This window comes from Myotis daubentonii, chromosome 5 (assembly GCF_963259705.1).
Source record: "Myotis daubentonii chromosome 5, mMyoDau2.1, whole genome shotgun sequence".
NCBI classification, from domain to species: Eukaryota; Metazoa; Chordata; class Mammalia; order Chiroptera; family Vespertilionidae; genus Myotis; species Myotis daubentonii.
In genome coordinates this window covers 2,162,852-2,183,581 of record NC_081844.1, presented here as the reverse complement: position 1 = coordinate 2,183,581, position 20,730 = coordinate 2,162,852, and positions in this window count along the sequence as shown.

Genomic DNA, 20,730 nt, shown 5'->3' with positions numbered 1-20,730 from the left:
CAGCTCTGGATCGGCTTAGTTTGTGTGTGTTTGTGTGTGTATACATGTGTGTGCATGCATGTGTGTGCATGTGTGTATACATGTGTGTGCATGCATGTGTGTGTATGTGTGTATGTGCACATGTGTGTGAATGTATCCTTTTTTCCTAAAGCCCAGCCTCCGTGTGGTACCATTTTCTTTTCAGAGTTTCTCTGTGAAATCCTCTCTCTCCATTAATAGCAGACACATCGCTTTCGCCTAGACCGATGTGGAAATCGCGGTGTGCGGCCGTCTCATATTTCCTGTCTCTCCTCCCTCATCTGTTTCTAAGAGCAGCATCCAGTTTAAAGTCCTAAGACATAATTCTATGAGGACACGCATCCGGATTAGAAATAGCACTCGGCGTCTCAGCCTTTGCCGCATTCCCGGCAACGACCGCATCTCTCACTCTCCCAGTCGGCTCCCCTCACAAACGCGTGCCACGCTCAGCACTTGTTCCCAATGTCCGTTGCGATGTCCGGGAGGGCTCCCTGATCCCCCACATTGCTGAGCTTGCAAGAACAGTATGGATGATGGCTAACCCTTTTCTGAGAGCTGTCTCGGTGCCAGGCACCCGCTGGCAGTCTCCCGTGCGGACTATGATGCCACGCTGGGGAAACCTTCACCCCTGGGGGCAGCCGGCCTGCGGGTGGCCCCGCACCTGGTGGTGTAGTATTTTGTGGGTGCAGGTTCTGCCTCCATGTGTGCTCCCCCATTTGGTGGTCAGTTCTGGCTGGGAGGGCCGGTCTGCCCATCTTCACTCCCCGCCCCTGAGTGAGTATTGACTGGATTAGACTGCACAGCTGTGTGCATAAGTAGCCACAGGAGAGGGGGACCCTCACGTGTAAATGTGTCCACCAGTGCTGATGACTGGAATTCATGATGCTAATTAAACACTGCTTTGTCATGCAAGTGAGTATTTCTATCAGAGTCATTGTGTTGACTTTATTTTGACAGTGAATAGCTCTGTAGACTCTGAATTCTCCAAAAGTATGTATTCATAATAAGGGAGAGACGGATTAATCTTCTGCAATCCTGGGAAAACCTGAGCCTGCCCATGAGCACATGCACTAATGTGCTGAACTATTATTCCGATAATGAGCAAACAGATTCAGCTCAAGCTGATGAATTATTAAATGACAACAGTGGACACGAAACTCACGTGATCTGTCTGCTGAGAACGGTGATGGGGAGAGAGAAGGAGGACACGGGGATCTGGTGGGGTCTGGCCACGGGGCATCTTCCAGGGTGGGAATGTACAGGGAGCATGTGGGTGGGGAGGCTGGGCTGGGGGGAGCTCTTAGGAAACAGAATTGAGGGGCTGGAGGCCGCTGCGTGGACCGTTCGCTAAGAGAACAGCGTTTTCCCCTGTGGGAGGTGATGGACATGCTCATTAGGGCGATGATGTACCTATCAGAACGCCACAGGGGACACTTTGTACTCATGCATCTCGCTGGTCAGTGATGCCTCGGGGAGCGGGAAACACTCAGAGCACGTGCGCAATGTCCCAGGGGGTCAGCTAGCGAGGAACAGCAGCGCCTGAGAGTTCAGTGAGATCGTGGCCGGGCCACGCCATGGGACATTCGCACAAGTTCAGCCTCATACAAACGAGAACGAGACGGCTCCGTGAGCCTTCACCTGGGATGTGGGGGGACCTGCAGCTTTGGGGGGAGCCCTGGAGATGGGATGTCAATATCTGAACAAAGGACAGAGGTGCCACGCAGCGCACCAGGAGGGCACGGCTGCGGTTTGAAGGAGGGAACGGCATAGGAGGGGGCTCATGTCCATTTTTATTATTATTTAAACTAGAGGCCTAGTGCACGACATTTGTGCACGTGGGGGATGGGGGGCCCCTCAGTCTGGTCTGAGCCCTCTCGCAGTCCGTGACCCCTTGGAGAATGTCTGCCTGTTGGCTTAGGCCCACTCCCTGCTTCCCTGTGGGAGCGCACCGCACCTATCACCAGGGGGCAGCTCCTGCGGTGAGTGTCACTCCCTGGTAATCAGTGCACGTCATAGCAACTGGTCATTCTGCTGTTTGGTCGATTTGCATATTAGCTTTTTATTATATAGGATAATTTTATTGATTTCAGAGAGAGAGAGAGAGAGAGAGAGAGAGAGAGAGAGAGAGAGAGAGAGAAACATCAATGATGAAAGAGAATCATTAATCGGCTGCCTCCTGCACGCTTCCTACTGGAGATGGAGCCTGCAACCCAAGTATGTGCCCTTGAGTGGAATCAAACCCGGGACCCTTCAGTCCACAGGCTGACGCTCTATCCACTGAGCCAAACTAGGGCCGTAAATCCATTTTTAATCTTCTCTCCCTTGTTTTCACCTCGCTGAGGATATAAACCATTTCTGATGGCCTTCAAAGTGGAAGAGCGTACCTCACCCTTTGCCGCGGGAACATGTGGTGTTTCCTGTGGAACGGGTGGTACTGGCGTTAGCTGCCTCCTCCCAGAAGTGATGGAGCTGTTTATAGACAAGCTGTCCATTTCGGATTATTTCACGTCGATGCACCTATTTGTCAAAACTCTCTCTACAATAGCTCAGAGGCCCTCTGCTCAAAGGGTGGCAGTGACCAGCACCCACAGGAAATAGCAAATGCGGTGAGCTGGGCTCAGCACTGCCCGGAGTGCAATGCGGAGGTGCCTGGTTAGCAGCCGAAGCCAGACGCTGTGAACACCACCTCACCGGCGTCCACAGTGGGCCCACTATGATGTGTTTATTCCCGTCATGGGTCACGGCGCTTAAAACACAAAGTAAAGTTGACTTAGTCAACAGTTGTTTTGTTTTGGTTTTTTTTGGTAATTTATGCTGATTCTTGATGATATGAGGGTGCACACAATCATTTGAGGAATGATTCGCCGAAGATGCACATAAAAGGCCACATATATTAAAGTCTTCTTAAATATGCGCCCAGAGAGCACTGCCCCAGGCCTTGCGAAGCAGTTCCGCGCGACAGGAGTGATGTATGCAACCGCGTGCTGGGTTTCTGTTTGCTCACAAACAAGACCGTGAACAGAAAATCGACACTCAGGGGCCTCCTGCTGTTATAAATAACGATACAATAGAGAACATGAATATAGGAGCAATGGTTTAACACATGAGTTAGTAAGAATTACAAAGATATGTCAATGGTATTTGCTGCAAAACATAAATTTAGGACCTATAAGTAAAGGAGCCAGGGCGGTTGGTGCAGGGAAACTTTATTTTTTAAACATATTTTTACTGGTTTCAGAGAGGAAGGGAGAGAGAGAGAGAGAGAGAGAGAGAGAGGTAGAAACATCAATGATGAGAGCGAATCATGGATCAGCTGCCTCCTGCATGCTCTCTGTTGGGGATCAAGCCTATACCCTGGGCACGTGCCCTGATCGGGAATCGAACCGTGACCTCCTGGTTCATAGGTCAACACTCCACCACTGAGCCACGCTGGCCGGGCAGGACATGCACATGTAAAAAAGCCTCGACACACATCTCGCATCTTCTACAGAAATTAACTAAACGTGAATCTACATGTAAAGTGATAGTTTCTATAAGTCATAGGAGGAGATCTAGTACCCTTAGTGCTGATGAGTTTTTCCACAAACACTGGAGGCAAGAATAGCTACATGGAACTTGATTAAAAAGAAAGCATCTGCTTTGTTAAACATGACATAAGAGGATGGGAAGACAGAGCACAGACGGGGAGAAAACACTGTCAAAAGACACATGGGATAAAGAGTTCTCACCAAAATATACAAAGAACTCCTAAAACTTAATAATCAAAAGCAATCCCACAAACACTCAGGCAATCCCTCTGAATGGAGCCTTCTCCAAAGAAGATAAACTGGTAGCACATGAGCTTGTTAAAGGACGCTGACTGTGCGATGCCATCGGGAAAGTGAAAATTAAAACAACAAGGTAATCCCCCTGTGCCAATCCTGGACTCGCTAACACCCCCAAACCTGACCGGTCCGGCAGGATGGGAGCCAGGGAGCCCCATGCGCAGCTGCTGGGTGCACGGGGGGCAGCCACTCAGGAGGCCAGTGTGCAGTGTCTGACAGCTGCCCTCTCAACCCTGCAACCCAGCGTTCACACCCAGGGAATCATCCATTTCCCTTGGAAACGTGTCCCCACCAACCCCTGCACAGGGATGTTAGAGCACCTCCTATATAATAAAAGGCTAATATGCAAATTGACCGAATGGCAGAATGACTGGTTGCTATGATGCACACTGACCACCAGGGGGCAGAGACTCCATGCAGGAGCTGCCCCCTGCTGGTCAGTGTGCTCCCACAGGGAGAGCACTGCTGAGCCAGAAGACAGGCTCACAGCTGGCAAGTGCAGCGGCGGTGGGGGAGCCTCTCCCACCTCCGTGGCAGCGCTAAGGATGTCTGACTGCTGGCTTAGTGGGACATCCCCTGAGGGCTCCCAGTCTGGAAGAGGGCGCAGGCCAGGCTGAGGGACCCCCCACCCCGAGTGCATGAATTTCGTGCACTGGGCCTCTAGTTTGTGTGCAAGTGCCCAAGCTGGAAGTGACCAAATGTCCTTCAGTAGGTGAACAAACTGTTTTAGATCTATCTACACAACGGAATATTGTTCAGTGATAAAAAAAAAAAAAAAATGAGGTCTCACCCGGCCGGCATGGCTCAGGAGTTGAGTGTTGACCTATGAGGCAGGAGGTCACAGTTTGACTCCAGATCAGGGCACATGCTGGGGTTGCAGGCTTGATCCCCAGTAGGGGGCGTGCAGGAGGCAGCTGATCAATGATGTTCCTCTCTCATCATTGATGATTCTCTCTCTCCCTCTCCCATCTTCTCTGAAATCAATAAAATGTATTTTTTAAGTGGGGTCTCAGGCAACGAAAGACAAGGATTATTACATGAATTGCTGCCTGAAAGAAGCCAACCTGAGATGGTAACCCACTGTGCGACCCCAAGTAGCTGAGGTTCTGGAAAAGGCCAAACTAGAGCAACAGGAAACAGCTCTGTGGTCCCAGGGGTTGGGGCAGGGGAGGGGTGCATGGGGGAAGCACAGGGGTGCTCGAGGTGGCAAAACTTTTCTGTGTGATACCACAGTGGTAGTTGCCTGGCATATTGCATAAATCAAACCCACAGACCTGTACAACAGGAAGAGTGAACCTTAATGCAAACATTGGGGTTTAATCATTTATCAACATTGGTTCCTTAATTGGATCAGCTGCATCGTGCTAAACACAAAAAGTTAGTAACAGGAGACAGTGTGTGTGTGTGTGTGTGTGTGTGTTGAGGGGGGGGTGTGTATGAGGACCCTCTGCCATATTTACACAAGTGCTCGCTAATCTAAAACTTCCAAAATTAAAATATGTTAACAAAAAAAGTGCACTCTTACAGCCCTTCCATTTTTATCGCTATTTGATTAAGAATTCATTTTCCTTGAGGGTAGAGAGGACCTAGAGGTCATGGTCAAATCACTGAGCAGTGTTTTATCAGTCAAAACTGAGCACAACTGAGCTGTTTTAAAATTACGTCTGCACATAGCACCTCTCTTTCTCTCTCTCCCTCTCTCTCTCTCTCTCTTAAACACACACACACACACACACACACACACACACACACACCTTTGAGAATGTAAGGACCCATTAGATTCCTTTGAAGACTCTATTTCTAGCTCAGAATCCCTCCAAGTGATCATGGCATTTGCACTCTATATGGGACTTGGTATGTACATTTTTTCATCTTCATTCTTTGAAAAACATTTTTTTCAGTGAAAGAATATGTTCATTTTTCTTGACTAGCAACACTAGAAGAGTGAATGATAGCCCTCGCTGGTTTGGCTCAGCGGATAGAGAAGTGGCCTTCAGACTGAAGTGTCATAGGTTTGATCATTGATATTTCTCTCTCTCCCTCTCCCTTCCTTTGTGACATCAATAAACATATTTTTTTAAAAAAAAGAAAGAAATACATTTCTTACTCTTATGTAAAAAACTACAGCATTGTTTAGTTCACAAGAACACTGAAGGGAAGGCACGCAGATGGCCCTGAAGCCCCCGCCCCCACACCCGCACAGCCTCCTCCATCATCAGCACCCCCACCCGATAGGACCGTGGTCACATGATACACCTGCATTGACAAGTCGTTATCTCCCAAGGCCCAGCTACCCTACCAGTCACGCTCGCTGCTGCACATTCTATGGGTTTGGGTAAACACACGATGACCTGGGCCCATCACTCTGGTTCTGTACAATGTGGTTTCACTGCCCTGAAAATCCCCCACACCCTGCCGATGCATCCCTCTCTGGCCCCTCTCTCTGGCCCCTCCCCCTGGCCCATGGAAGCCATGAGTCCTTGCATCGTCTCCATATTTTTTGCCCTTTCCAGAATGACATATTTGGGGGGAAAATGTTTTTGAAATCTAACTGTGGATGCAATCCTATATAATAAAGAGGCAATATGCAAATTAACCTTCATGCCCTCAGAAGATGGCTGCCTACAACCAGGCTGGCAGGGTGGTTAATGATTCTGGCAGGCTGTGTGGGGTGACCAGGCCATAGGGGGGCTGTGAGGGGCAACCAGGCTGGCAGGGGGGTAAGTGAGGGGTAACTGGGATGGTGGGGGGAGCAGTTAGGAGCGACCAGGCTGGCAGGGGTGGCAGTTAGGGGCAACCAGGCTAGTAGCGGAGGCAGTTAAGGGCGATCAGGTAGGCATGCAGAGGCAGTGAGGGGCGATCAGGCTGGCAGGGGTGAGGCAGTTAGGGGTGACCAGGCAGGCAGGCAGGCAGGTGAGCGATTAGGAGCCAGCAGTCCAGGATTGTGAGAGGGATGTCTGACTGCTGGTTTAGGCCTGATCCTTGGGCCTAAACCAGCATTTGGACATCCCCCGAGAGGTCCCAGATTGGAGAGGGTGCAGGCTGAGCTGAGGGGACCCGCCCCCACCCCCGTGTATAAATTTCGTGCACTGGGCCTCTAGTGTATGTATAAGAACCCAAGAAAATCTTCAGAATCATAATCTCCAAGGATAGTTGTTGGAAACTGGAACTTAGTTCAAATCTGAGGAAATGAGGAGCATCGGGGAACAGCAAGTCCACCACGCCTTCTCCGCAAAACCTGGCCTGGCATGCATTCTCTCCTGCAGATGTGGATAAACTGAGACAGAGAGTCACTGGGACATGAATCCCAGAACGAGCAGGGCGAGGGACCAGCACTAACATGTACACACTAACGTGTCAATTGCATGGATGCAGCACCTTCATCACCATGGATCAGCTGTGTGCTGCAGCTCCACTAACTAGAGTGAAGTTCTTTTCTTGGAGAAGGAGCTGGGGGTTGGATAGTGTCCCCTGAAAGTTCTGAGGGTGAGGCCCTGACATCGGTACCTGACCTGTGACCTCGTTGGATGGTGGCGTCTCTCCAGAAGTCACCAGCTAAATGCAGTCACTGGGGGTCTGACCGGAGGGAATGGTGCCCTCACCCAAGGGTAGCTTTGGGGATAGACACGCCCAGAGAGCAGGCTCATGACCATCCGTGGGAGATGGGGTGGCGTCAGCGTGGAACAGCGGAGGGACCACAGCTGGTGGCGACCACTGGGAGGAGGTCCTGGAGCATACTCCCTCGGGGTTCCTACAGGACCAACCCGGCAAAGACTGGGTCCCAAATTTCCAGTCCCCAGAACTCGAGACCCTAAAAAGCTCTGTAGAGTCTCCAGTTGGTGGCATTTGGTATGGCTGCCCTGGCCAACCCAAACAGGGGAACCTGTCGCGCCATGATAGTTCGCTTCCCTTTCACCACAAAAACTCCCACTGCTCCGCTGCCTATAAGGACGCGGGATGAGGTTGTTTCCTATTCCATCTGTGGGAATGTCCTTGCACAAGCTGGGCGCTGTCCATGCTGACATCGGTCAGGGAGCACGCGATGTCAGTGGCACTCCTCAGGCCCCGCAGGCACTCACTGAATCCCCTTAGGTTCTCTACTGCCATGTGCTTCTTTGTACGTGGCGATGTTTCAGATTCATCGCCTCCACCTGCAGGTGAGGTGGCAGCTCTTCGATGGCCCCTGAAATGCATTTTGAAAGATGGTAATTCCCTCTGCACTTGCACGAGGCCCTGAGAAAGCTGTGAGGATTGGAGCTTGAGCTCAGAAAAGCAGATCTGCTGCCCATCGGGGGTTAGGGGGACGAGAGCTTGTTTTTCTCTCTAACCCGGGACAGGGCGGCAAGTGTGTAAAGCAGTCAGACATCCCTGGTGATTCAAACATCAGTTTTCATCTCAAGGACTTCAGAGAGGCATGCCTTTGGCATATCCGCACTCTTTGGCCTGCTATGTTAGGTTGACCATATCTCAAGAACATCATCAAATCTGAAGCAAAAGCTAATTTTCAAGCCCATTCAGTGTTTGATAGAAGTGGTTGAGGGCAGCTGTCTTTCACAAAAAACTTCCATTTGGGCCCTGGGCCCAGGGCTACAGTGGACATGATGTGCCTTCACTACCACTCTCCTTAAGGGACACGTGACCATCGGCAACCCCTTGCCAAGAGCCAACAAGGACAGGGTTCGCAGTCCTGCAGCCACAAGGACCTGAATTCTGCCAACAACCTGGATGGCTTAGACTGAGGGCCAATGGGAATGCAGCACAGGGGTGACCTGGATTGCAGCCCTGAGGGCACTGAGCAGAGAACCCAACTACGTCTTGACCAGAATTCTGACCTCAGAAAATTGTGATCTAGGGTGTTTAAGCCATTCAGTGTGTGATAATTGTGACACTGCAACAAAAATTAACTCAAGTCCTCTGCAAGACAGTTTCTGTATTCCCGTGGCAACTCCCTTCAGTAGGTCTTAGTTGATTCTTCTTATATCTTCTTGTAAATAACTGCAAATAACATATGATTTAGGCTATTTATTTACTGTTGGCATTTCAGATGACTTCCCTAAAGTTTTTTCGACCCCCTCATAGCATTAGGTTATCTTAGTTTTAAATGTATGCCTTTGTAGGAACAAATAAGTCATATATTCTAATCTTCTGAGCAAACAAAACTTTGAAATATATATTGAGTGCAGTTAGTAGGACACTATTTAATAAATTCTTTGCACTAATTGTTAATATTGTTTTATAACTTGTATATAAATCTGCATCTATAAATTGTTTTAAATGACTGGAAGACTGAAGTTTTGGAATCTGACATAATAAGTTAGAGTTAATTCTTATGTTAAAAGGTCAAAACCTTGCCCTAGCTGTTTGGCTCGGTGGATAGAGCATCAGCCTGCAGACTGAAGGGTCCCAGGTTCGATTCCTGTCAGGGGCACATGCCCCAGTTGCAGGCACCATCCCGGTCAGTCCCTGATCAGGGCACGTGTGGGAGGCAACCAATGGGTGTGTCTTTCTCACATCGATGTTTCTCTCTCTGTGTCTCTCCCTCTCCCTTCCACTCTCTCTAAAAATCAATGGAAACATATCCTTGGGTGAGGATTAACAAAATAAAAAAAAGAGTTAAAACCTTAATTGGCAACTTTCTGCTCTAATAAGTCAGATATCACCTAAATATTTGACCTGATTGTTAGGTATATTTTACCTTTACTGGTATTTACATAAAATATTCCACCAAACTTCCTCTTTATGTTTAGACATAAATTCCTAGCATATAGGGATGTGTCAACATGCCAATTCTACATTGAAATGCAAAATGAAACTATCCGCATTTTATTTAATCCTTCTTTTAAAAGGTAAATACAAATTGATGTAAGGCATATTTGAATGAATTTCAAGGTGGGATATTGAGCTTGCTGTGCACAGAGGCTACAAGCTATCTTTAGAGCTGTGGTCTTGCACTAGTGAGGGTCTGTGCTAGTTGGGATAACCATCAAACAGATAGATATAAAGTGATAGCTCACTAGTAAGAAAGGTTGACCTATGCATTAGGTTGTCATCTAATTTTTTTTAAGCCTGCGGACTGAAGGGTCCTGGGTTTGATTCCAGTCAAGGGCACAGGCCCAGGTTGTGGGCTTGATCCCCAGTGTGGGGCGTGCAGGAGGCAGCCGATCAATGATTCTCTCTCATCATTGATGTTTCTATCTCTCTCTCCCTCTCCTTTCCTCTCTGAAATCAATAGAAATATATTTTAAAAAAGAGGGGAGGTGAGACTGAGAAAGCCTCAGGGGAATAGAATAAAAACACCTCTAGAATATGGGCATGTGGAAAGTGCTGTGGAAACTGAACACATGGGCTGGAAAATAAACTGAATTTTCTTCACATGCTCTAGTGATTTCAAAGGGCAAGTTCTATTTTAAACACTTTCATATTATCCCATTGTCTGAGGAAGAAAAACCAATTAAGTTTACAGTGTAATCTCTCTCACCAGCACTAGAGGCCTGGTGCACGGGATTTGTGCCCTGGTGGGGGGCGTGGCCTGCAGGGATCTGCCTGTCCTGGGTCAGCCTAGCGGCTGTGGACCTGCTCCTGCTGCGGTAGCAGCTGCTCATCCTGGTCAGCTGAGTAGTGTTCCCACTGTGGGAGCACACTGACCACCAGGAGGCAGCTCCTGTGTTGAGCGTCTGCCTCTGGTGGTCAGTGTGCGTCATAGCGACTGGTCGACTGGTCTTTCTGGTTGTTCCACCATTCGGTCACTGGGCTTTTATTATATAGGATACACACACACACACATACACACACGCGCGCACACACATATATGTATATATAAATATATCTATAAACACACACATCTATGTACACACACACACATACATATATATTTATATATAAATATATATACACACACACTAGCAGCCCAGTGCACGAAATTCTTAGCCCAGCCTGCACCCTCTCCAACCAGACATCCCTCTCACAATCTGGGACCGCTGGCTCCTAACCACTCACCTGCCTGCCTGCCTGATTGCCACTAACTACCTCTGCCTACCTGCCTGTTTGCCCCTAACTTCCCACCCCTGCCGGCCTGATCTCACCCCCAAATTCCCTCTCCTGGTGGCCTGATTGCCCCTACCCCCCTGCCAGCCGGATCTCGCCCACAACTGCCCTCTCCTGCCGGCCTGATTGCCTCTAACTGCCTCTGCCTTGGCCCCCACCACCATGGCTTTGTCCCGAAGGAAGTCGGACATCTGGAAGATGGCTGGTCGACCAGGTCTAATTAGCATATTACCCTTTTATTAGTATAGATATTTTAGCAAACATATATAAGGAATCAGGTAGAAAATAGGAAAACCTTAGGCTAAAGAAACACAGCCAGTCTCCTGTCTATCCCAATGCATCCCAGTGCCTTTGAAGAACTGCATTTGCCCCCCTGGACCTGAAGGCGTTTGTGGGGATCCAGGGGCCACATTGATCCCCCCAGAAAATGCCACGCCCTCAGCACCACAGGCGCAGCTGGGCACCATTTGGTTACGTCCCACTCATTCCCTCTTAGCTGTGATGTACCCCTGGATTGCCCTGAGGCGGTGTGAGTGACAGGAGGTGGGGTCACGCGCGGGTGACCACACCCACTCAGCCTCCTGCCCAAGGGTTCCTGGGACTCCGCCTGGAACCTCCCTGTGTGCTGGGCCATTTCAGGGGGCGGGGGCGGGGGTGGGCTTGTCATTTCTCAGGGACCCGACAGGAGGGCTCTGCCAGCTGCTAAGAGAGTTTCACTGTCAGCGTGGGAACAAGGGCAGAGAGGCAGTTTCCACAGCCTCCTGGGCGCACTGAGGGCAGGACTGGGCCGCAGCGTCATTGGCCACTCGGGCTTCCATCAGCCCACACTCCCAACTCCCCTCCTCCTCTCACAGGGTCTGGGGTCGGGGTGCGGGGGGGGGGGGCAGGGAGTGCCTCTGAGTCTTCTGGGAAATTCAGCTCTTTCTCACAGATTACAGTCACAAGAAGAATAAAAACAGAATTGGGGCACATGCAAATCCCTTTCGTAGTCTTTTGAGCAAACTCCGCATTTTAATATTCCAACAATGGGACAAACGTCTCGGGCTGGCTGGGCGCAAACCTTTATTAGCGAAGTGTCCACGAGGCCATTCATTTGATCTTCCCGCCGTTTGGTTTGGGTATTTTGCCATTAAAAGCTCCACGTGAAGAACTGCCCGCGTGTTTGGTCGCACAATGAGCCGTTTCTGGGCTGAAGAAGCCTGGATAGGAAAACAGACTTGTCAAATCACGAAAAGGCCGTCTTTCGGAAAAAGCTGGAAATCAACGTCTTCAAAAAATGCACCCTGCAATGAAGACCAATGCGCTGTGCTTTTCTTAAGTCTCGGAAACGTCAGTCCACTGTGTTTCTTTTGTGTTTTTTTTTTTTTTAACTCAAAGCTCTCTTCCTGCAAATATGTAAAGTATCTCATTTCCCGTTGCGTGGGGAAACTTGCTCCAAGGGCCTGCTGGGACGGGCTTGGCAGTGACATTCAAAGGTGCCACCCTCTGCCATGACCAGAACCCGGAGCTCTGGGCTCATGTCCGCTTGGCAGGCAGTAACAAGGACATTTTTACTCACAGTTCATCGTTTCCTGTCTCAGCCACCCTCCTTTGCCGCTGCTTTATGGATCACAGCGACTGAAATTGGCAGGTTATTGTGTCTAATCCGTGCGCGCCCCAAGTTTGCTGGTTTATGTAGAGGTCTCTGTGCTTGTGGCATTCACCTTGCTTTCAACTCGCTGGCTACAACCTCCTCGGCGCGATCGCTGATGAGGGACTGATTGGGAAAGCCACATCCTACCCCTTTTTTGTTTTTAAGCACTGATTTTCCTTGTCTGGTCATTGTTAAGAAAACTCAGAAATAACCTGTCAAATAGATGCAAGTGATAAGCTGGTTTCCGTGGGGAACTGGTACGAACTGTCAGGGAAGATTGAATATTACTTTTATGTTGACGTTATTGAAATATCTGCCTTTGCCCTGGCTGGTTTGGCTCAGTGGATAGAGCGTCGGCCTGCAGACCGAAGGGTCCCAGTTCGATTCGGTCAAGGGCATGTACCTCGGGTGCAGGCTCCTCCCCGGCCCGGGTCCTAGTCAGGGCTCCTGCAGGAGGCAACCCATTGTTGTGTTTCCCTCTGTCTCTCCCTCTCTCTTCCACTCTCCCTAAGAATCAATGGAAATATATTCTGGGTGAGGATTAAAAATAAAGAAATATGTGACTTAAAAAAAACACATTTTGTAAAGTGAGAAAATGCTTGCTACCTTTTTATCAGTTATTTTTATTTAGAGGAAGGTTTTTTTGATTTTTTTTTTGCAACAAATATTAACAGAGACTTAATTCTGAAAAGGACCCCAATTTGCTAATAGTTGTAAGTATCTAAGCGCACACATTTCTGTATTCACATATTCTAGCTGGTGTCTGAGAACTAGCAGGTGTCAGATAGATCTTCACATAATGAATAAATGCAGAGATACATCGAGAAGAAATCAAATTGGGTGCGATGTCTTCTTCTTCAGAGAAGTATCCATGCATTAGCGCAGTTCCATCACTAAAGGCCACTACCTTTTTGTTATTCCTGGGCTCCTGATTAAAACAGTGCTGGGAAATGTGAGTCTGGAGGGCGCGCCTGACATCTATACAAATAAAGAGTCAAGGGCCATTGCAACCGAACGGACGAACCAAAAACAGGCTGAGTGGGGTGACCAGGCCGGCAGGGGGGTTAGTGAGGGACAACCAAACGACTGAACAGCAGACTTTGTGGGGTGACCAGACCAGCAGAGGGTACAGTGATGGGTGACCAGGCCGGCAGAGGGGGGCAGTGAGGAGTGACCAAGCCAGTTGGGGGACTGTTGGGGGTTACCAGGCCAGCATGAGGGGCAGTAAGGGATGACAATGCTGGTGGAGGGGGCAGTTGGGGGTGACCAGGTTGGTAGGGGGACAGTTGGGGGTGACCAGGCCAGCAGGCAGAGGTGGTTAGGGGTGATCAGGCTGGCAGGGGGCAGGTAGGTGCGATCAGGCGGGCAGGCAGGTGAGCAGTTAGGAGCCAGTGGTCCCGGATTGTGAGAGGGATCCCGGATTGGAGAGGGTGCAGGCTGGGCTGAAGGGACGCCCCCCTCCATGTACAAATTTTGCGCACTGGGCCTCTGGTTTACAAATAAAGTTTTATTGGGACACAGCCGCCCTGGCTAGTCTCCCCGCAGTCTCTGGCTGCTTTCTCATGGCAATGGTGGAAAGGAGGTCCAATGACCCCCAAAAGCTGAGCTCTCTGCTGCCCGGCCATCTACAGAAACATGTTCTGACCCTGGAACTTAAATGACTAAACCTTTTCTTTAGAGATTCCATCATCCCTAAAATTTCTCATTACATAAGCAAACTGTTGACATCAATGCTAACATATCATTGGCCACTTTTCAACATGATTCGCACCGATAATGGCAAGGGTTTGATCTCGTCTCCACTGGTGCGTAGAACACCCAGGAGACGATAGTTAATTTAGCGGAACAGCTGTGGCTCCTTCCAGTCACCACGCAGAAAGGGTCTCGGTGGAGGCAAAACGTTATGAAAGAAAGGGATTAAAGAGGAAAGTGAATAGGATATGACTCCATTTACATAGAGTGGAAATGGGCAGAGCTAAATCTGCAGTGTGCAAAGGGGTGACAGCAACTCCAACGAGACGAAGTTAGTTCTTTGTGGTGAAAAAACCCTACTCTTGTGTCTTCATAAGGCACAGGTAGACATATGATGCGAAGAAAGATTAGGAAGTACAATGTCGAATGGTATTTTTTGGGGGGGCAGGGGCATTAAAAGGGTTGAGAGACCCTGGTGTAGAGCATCATGTGTTTAAAGAGCCCAGGTTGGAGTGAGATGAAGCCAGGGCTGGCCGTGGGCAGCTGGAAGGTGAGCAGTCAACGGCACAACAGGTTGAAAATGACGACGACTCAATTCAACTCCAGGAGAAGGAGCCTGAGGTCTTGGTGGGAGGACGGGACAGACAGACGAGGCCTGAGGCCTCAAGAGAGAGGTGCTGTCAACGTCCCCCAATGCCCCAGAGTGAGAGTCAGAGGGAGAAATGTTAGAGATCAACGGACTGGGGTGTGTGAGCGCACTGCTCGATGGCAGGACGTCCAAGGCCAGACAACTCCAAGGGGGGCACATTTCAAAATGTAGAGAAAGGTTAAAAAGTGGCCCTCGCCGGTTTAGCTCAGTGGATAGGGCGTCAGCCTGCGGACTGAAGGGTCCTGGGTTCGATTCTAGTCAAGGGCACATGCCTGGGTTGCAGGCATGCAGGAGGCAGCCGATCAGTGATTCTCTCTCATCATTGATGTTTCTATTTCTTTCTTCCTCTCTGAAATCAATAAAAATATCTATATATTTTTAAAATGGCCAAGATTCGCAGGATTTTCTCCTGACACCTCCTAGTGCATTTTCTCGTCTCCAGGTAAATCGCAAAGTTTCCATGTTTTGTATTGAATTTCAGAAGGGATCCAGGATTGGTTGGCTAAGCATCGTTCACGGAAATAGATTCACCAGTCATGTCAGCTTTTCTGTCCACTAACCTCATGTTAGTTATTTACAAACTAACTTTTTAGTTCATAAAGAACATGAGAAAAATATGTAGAGTAATACAGGAATATGTATTTTTATATAAGGTATACATTATATGTAAATATATATTTGACTACTAAATGTGTTTACTAGTAAATAAAAATTAAGCAGGTTTTAATACAAAAACTTGTGAAAAAAGAGGATTTAATTCATCGGAGCATCAATTCTTTTTTATTCTTCAAACAAAGTGCTAGCATTTGCCTAGGAACTCATTAGACTGCTAATATATCCAGTGAAATATGATTTAGCCTTTAAGTAAAAGATCCTCACAGGATTTAGAATTTTAATGAGACAGCGAAAATGAATTAATTGCAAGTGAAAGAAACACCTATACTTTAGTGTGAAATATTGTAATTAGATAACGATGCCAAATACTATATATAAATTAAAATTGTATGTTCTTCCAATTACTACCTGAAGTTATTATCATAATATATGACATGAGTACAATAAAAATTAAGTAGTTACTATATCTCTTAGAAGCTATGAACAGCATATTAAAAACCCCAACCAGTATCATGAGTGCTTCAGATAAGATACTCAGATGTGATCAGGTATTCAACAGAGCTCTTTTATGTGCTCTGAGAACAGGTGTCTACTTAGGTCCTCTGCCCATTTTTTAATTGGATTGCTTGTCTTCCTGGTGTTGAGTTGTATAAGTTCTTTATATATTTTGGAAATTAACCCCTTATCAGATGTATCATTAGCAAATATGTTCTCCCATACGCCGGGCTCCATTTTCGTTTTGTTGATGGCTTCTTTTGCTGTGCAGAAGCCTTTTATTTTGACGTGGTCTCATATGTTTATTTTTTCCTTTATCTCTTTTGCTCTAGGAGACATATTGACAAAAAATATTGCTACGAGAGATGTCTGAGATTTTGCTGCCTGTGGTTTCTTCCAGGATTTTTACGGTTTCTTGACTTACATTTAAGTCTTTTATCCATTTTGAGTTTATTCTTGTGTAAGTTAGTGGTCTAATTACAGTGTTTGTATTTTTCCAACACCATTTATTGAAGAAACTGTTTTTAATCCATTGCATGCTCTTGCCTCTGTTGTCAAATATTAATTGAGCATATAGGCATGGGTTGATTTCTGGGCTCTCTGTTACAATAGCCAAGACCTGAAAACAGCCCAAGTGCCTCTCAGTAGGCGACTGGATGAAAAGGCTGTGTTACATTTATGCCAGGGAATACTATACAGCTGTGAAAAAGGAAGAATCTCTTATCTTTCGTGACAGCATGGAGGGACCTGGGGAGTATTATACTAAGTGGAATAAGCCAGTCAGAGAAAGACAAATTCCATATAATCTCACTTATATGTAGAATCTAATGAGCAAAATAAAGTGACAAACAGAGGCATGGATACATGGAACAGACAAGGGGAGGCGGTGGGGAGGTACTGGATGAAAGAAGGTGACGGGATTAGCCAAAGAGCATATATGCATAACCCACAGACACAGGCAACAATGTGGGGATGGCCAGAGGGAAGGGGATGAGGCTGGTGGAGGTGATAAAGGGGAGAAAATGGGGACATCTGTGGTAGTGCCCACAATAAAAAGGAGAATATTAGCCTGACCGGTTTGGCTCAGTGGATAGAGCGTCGGCCTGTGGACTGAAAGGTCCCAGGTTCAATTCCAGTCAAGGGCATGTACCTTGGTTGTGGGCACATCCCCAGTAGGAAGTGTGCAGGCGGCAGCTGATTGATGTTTCTAACTCTCTCTCCTCCCTTCCTCTCTGTAAAAAATCAATAAAATATATTTTTTAAAAATAAGAATTTTAGAGATAACAAATCACAAGTATATTATTCCTATTTTCAAGTGTCTTATATTTAAACTAGAGGCCTGGTGCACAAAAATTTGTGCACTGGTGGGGGGTGCTCTCAGCCCCACTTGTGCCCTCTCACAGTCTGGGACCCCTCGGGAGATAACCACCTGCTGGCTTAGGCCCACTCCCCAGGTGGCAGATGGCAGGCCCGATCTCTAGGTGTCTGCCCCGCCTCCCTGGGTCACGCACAGGACAGGGCTGATGGCGGGGGGGGAGGTTGGGGCGCCACCCCCGGTTGCGTACAGGGCAGGGCTGATCGGGGGGTTTGGGTGCCAGCCCGAATCACACACTCAGCAGGGCCGATAGGGGGGTTGGAGCACATCCCCGGTCGGACAGGGCAGTGCTGATCCTGGGGTTGGGGCACTGCCCCTGGTGGTGCTCAAGGCAGGGCCTATCTGGGAGTTGGGGTGCCGCCCCCGGTCATGCTCAGGGCAGGGTTGATTGGGGGGTTAGGGCACCACCCCGGGTCATGCTCAGGGCAGAGCCAATTGGGGGGTTGTGGTGCCACCCCCGGTTGGGCACAGGGCAGGGCCAATCTGGCGGTTGGGGTGCCACCCTGGGTCGCACAAAGGAAGCCCGAGCGGGGCCGGTGGATCACTGCTGCCCCGCCCAGCTGCCCCGGGTTGGGTTGCACACCCAGATGTCCATCTCCCCAGGTCATAGATAGCAGTCCCTGAGGTGGCAGGGCAGGTGGGATGGTGCTGTCCCACCCTGCTTGCAGTATGCAAATTAGCCACCATCTTTGTTGGCGGTTAATTTGCATATCGTGCTGATTCATCAATGGGAGGCATAGCGGTCAATTACCATGTTTGTCTATTATTAGATAGGATGTGGGTCATATTTTTATCTACAGAATGCTAAGGAAAATATTTTAAATAAATTAATATAGTTCAAAAATTCAAACCAAAAAATAAAATAAATTGAAATAGAGCCCCTTTTAGAGCAACTAAGTAGTCAATATGGTTCATGAAAATAAATTATTGAAAAATAACCCTTTTCTACATGAGTGGTATGTGTTTGCATATGTGAGGATGGAACTATTCTCAGGGTGGCCCGATGTCACATATTATTTAATGTCTTTTAAATACTTGGTCATAACACACACCCACTCCTTTCTCAATGCACGTAAAGTTATTCAGCTTCTTGAGCAGAGCAAACTTCACTGACATAACACAGGAGTGTTCTTTGTTATATGTTGACCTAGCAATCATTTTGTCTAAAACTGAATTCACGAATTGATAGTAAGAGTTGAGAACATTTCCCCCTTGTTAACAATACGAGGGAAATGAACCGGAATACTAAACAGAGAAAATGCTGTAAATGACGTGCAAATATTCCCATTGGAGGTAAGCTTATGTTACTGAAACCTGTGAAAGTGATAATTAAACATATAGACATACAACTATGTAAAACATGCTAAAATATATAGATTTTTAAATAAAAAAATTAATAAGTAGAAAGCCCTCCTTAAATTTGAGAGTGAAAATGAGGACATTTGGAGGTAATTATGAAAGTTAGTTGTGCACTATCCATGTGTGGCTTCTTCTATTGTTCATGTGTTAACGTTTAGGGCCAATTAGAAATCAGTGAGTGCAGCCCTGGTCAGTGTGGCTCAGTTGGCTGAGCATTGTCCGCACATGCCCAGGTGTTAGGTTTGATCCCTGATCAGGGTGGGTGCATGAGGCAGCTGATGGATGTTTCTTTCTCAGATCGATGTTTCTCTGTCTCTCCCTCAGCATTCCTCTCTCTCTCTCTCTAAAAAAAAGATCAATAAAAAAAATTTAAAAAGCAATGCATGCATTTGTATTGCAATTTAGATGACTGCATATCTATATATATAAAAGCCTAAGTGATCGAACCACCGAATGACCTGATGACGGGTCAACTGGTTGCTATGATGCACACTGACCACCAGGGGGCAGATGCTCAACACAGGAGCTGCCCCCTGGTGGTCAGTGTGCTCCCATAGCCAACCTTCCATGGCTGGCTGGCCAACCTCCCGAGGTCCCTCTCCCCCAGCTGGCCGCCCCCGCACCCCCCCATCAGCTCCGATTGCTGGCCAGGCCAAGGGACCCCACCAGTGCACAAATTCATGCACCACGCCTCTAGTATTAAATATTATCATTGCCCTCAATATAATTTATACCTATAGTAAGAAAAAAATACAATAAGCTACTCTTAGAGTCTTATATAATTTTAAATAAAATACTTTATGATTATGTATCATATACACAAGCAACAAGAACATTATTATGCCTGGCACTTTGCTTTTAAAAGCTATTAAATTTTTAAAAAAATACTTCCTAAATTCTCATTGTTCATTTAAAAACAGATGTTAGTCTTTTTTTATATCTAAAAACTAAACATAACAGCTAACTATTACATTCTGTCAGATTTCATTTATATTTATTTAATTCTGTAGGAAAACAATTGCAAAGTACTTGAAGTCTCTGTATATAACATTTTTTATTATGGGGGTGATTTTTGATATTGTGTAAATCAACACATCATACAACCTAAATAACAGTGCTTTGCATTTTTACCCTCAATAATACATAGTTGCTACAAGACAATTGTTCACATTTTAAAATAATACTTTGTTTTGCCCTGGTCGGTTTGGCTCAGTGGCTAGAGCATCAGCCCTTGGACTAAAGGGTCTTGGGTTCAATTCCTGTGAAAGGCACGTACCTCAGTTGCAACCCTGATAGGGGCGTGTGCAGGAGGCAACCAATCGATGTGTCTCTCTCACATTGATGTTTCTCTCTCTCTGTCTCACACCCTCCCTACCACTCTCTCTACAAACATCCTCAGGTGAGGATTAATAATAATAATAATACTTTGTTTTATGAATATATATTGTTGTAATGTAGTAAATTGGATTATTATTATATTTTTATTTCCTACTGGGTGAATTTATACTTTGTTGCTTTTGTACTTGGACCCTTAGAATTTTTGCACATAAAGCTTTTAGAAATAATTAAACTTTTTATAAAATCTGAAGGGACATCAACCAATGAAGAGCCTTCCCAGATATAACACAGCCATCCACCGTCACGTCCTCATCACAGCAGCTACCTGATCCTGCTTCACAGTCACACTCCAGCTCCCACTGCCCTGAGGTGCAGCAGCTGGCTTTGTTGCGCTGCCCTTTAGCTTGCTTCTTGGTCCTTCCGTATTCTAAACAGCCACACCATGCCTAGTGTTCACACACTAGTTAAACAGCACAGATATAATTTCAGTAACTATTATGGTAGAGAAATTCTGAAAATATAACAGGTGTTTTCAGAAATACATATGACTCCAAAAAGCAGTAATGGAAACACTGCTGCTGGTTTATAAAACCCATGTGGCTTGGTGTGTGGATGGTGGTAGATGGAAACTGTAAGACTCTAGTGTAATCGTTTAATTTCCAGAATGTAAAGCATAAAAGGCAATGTT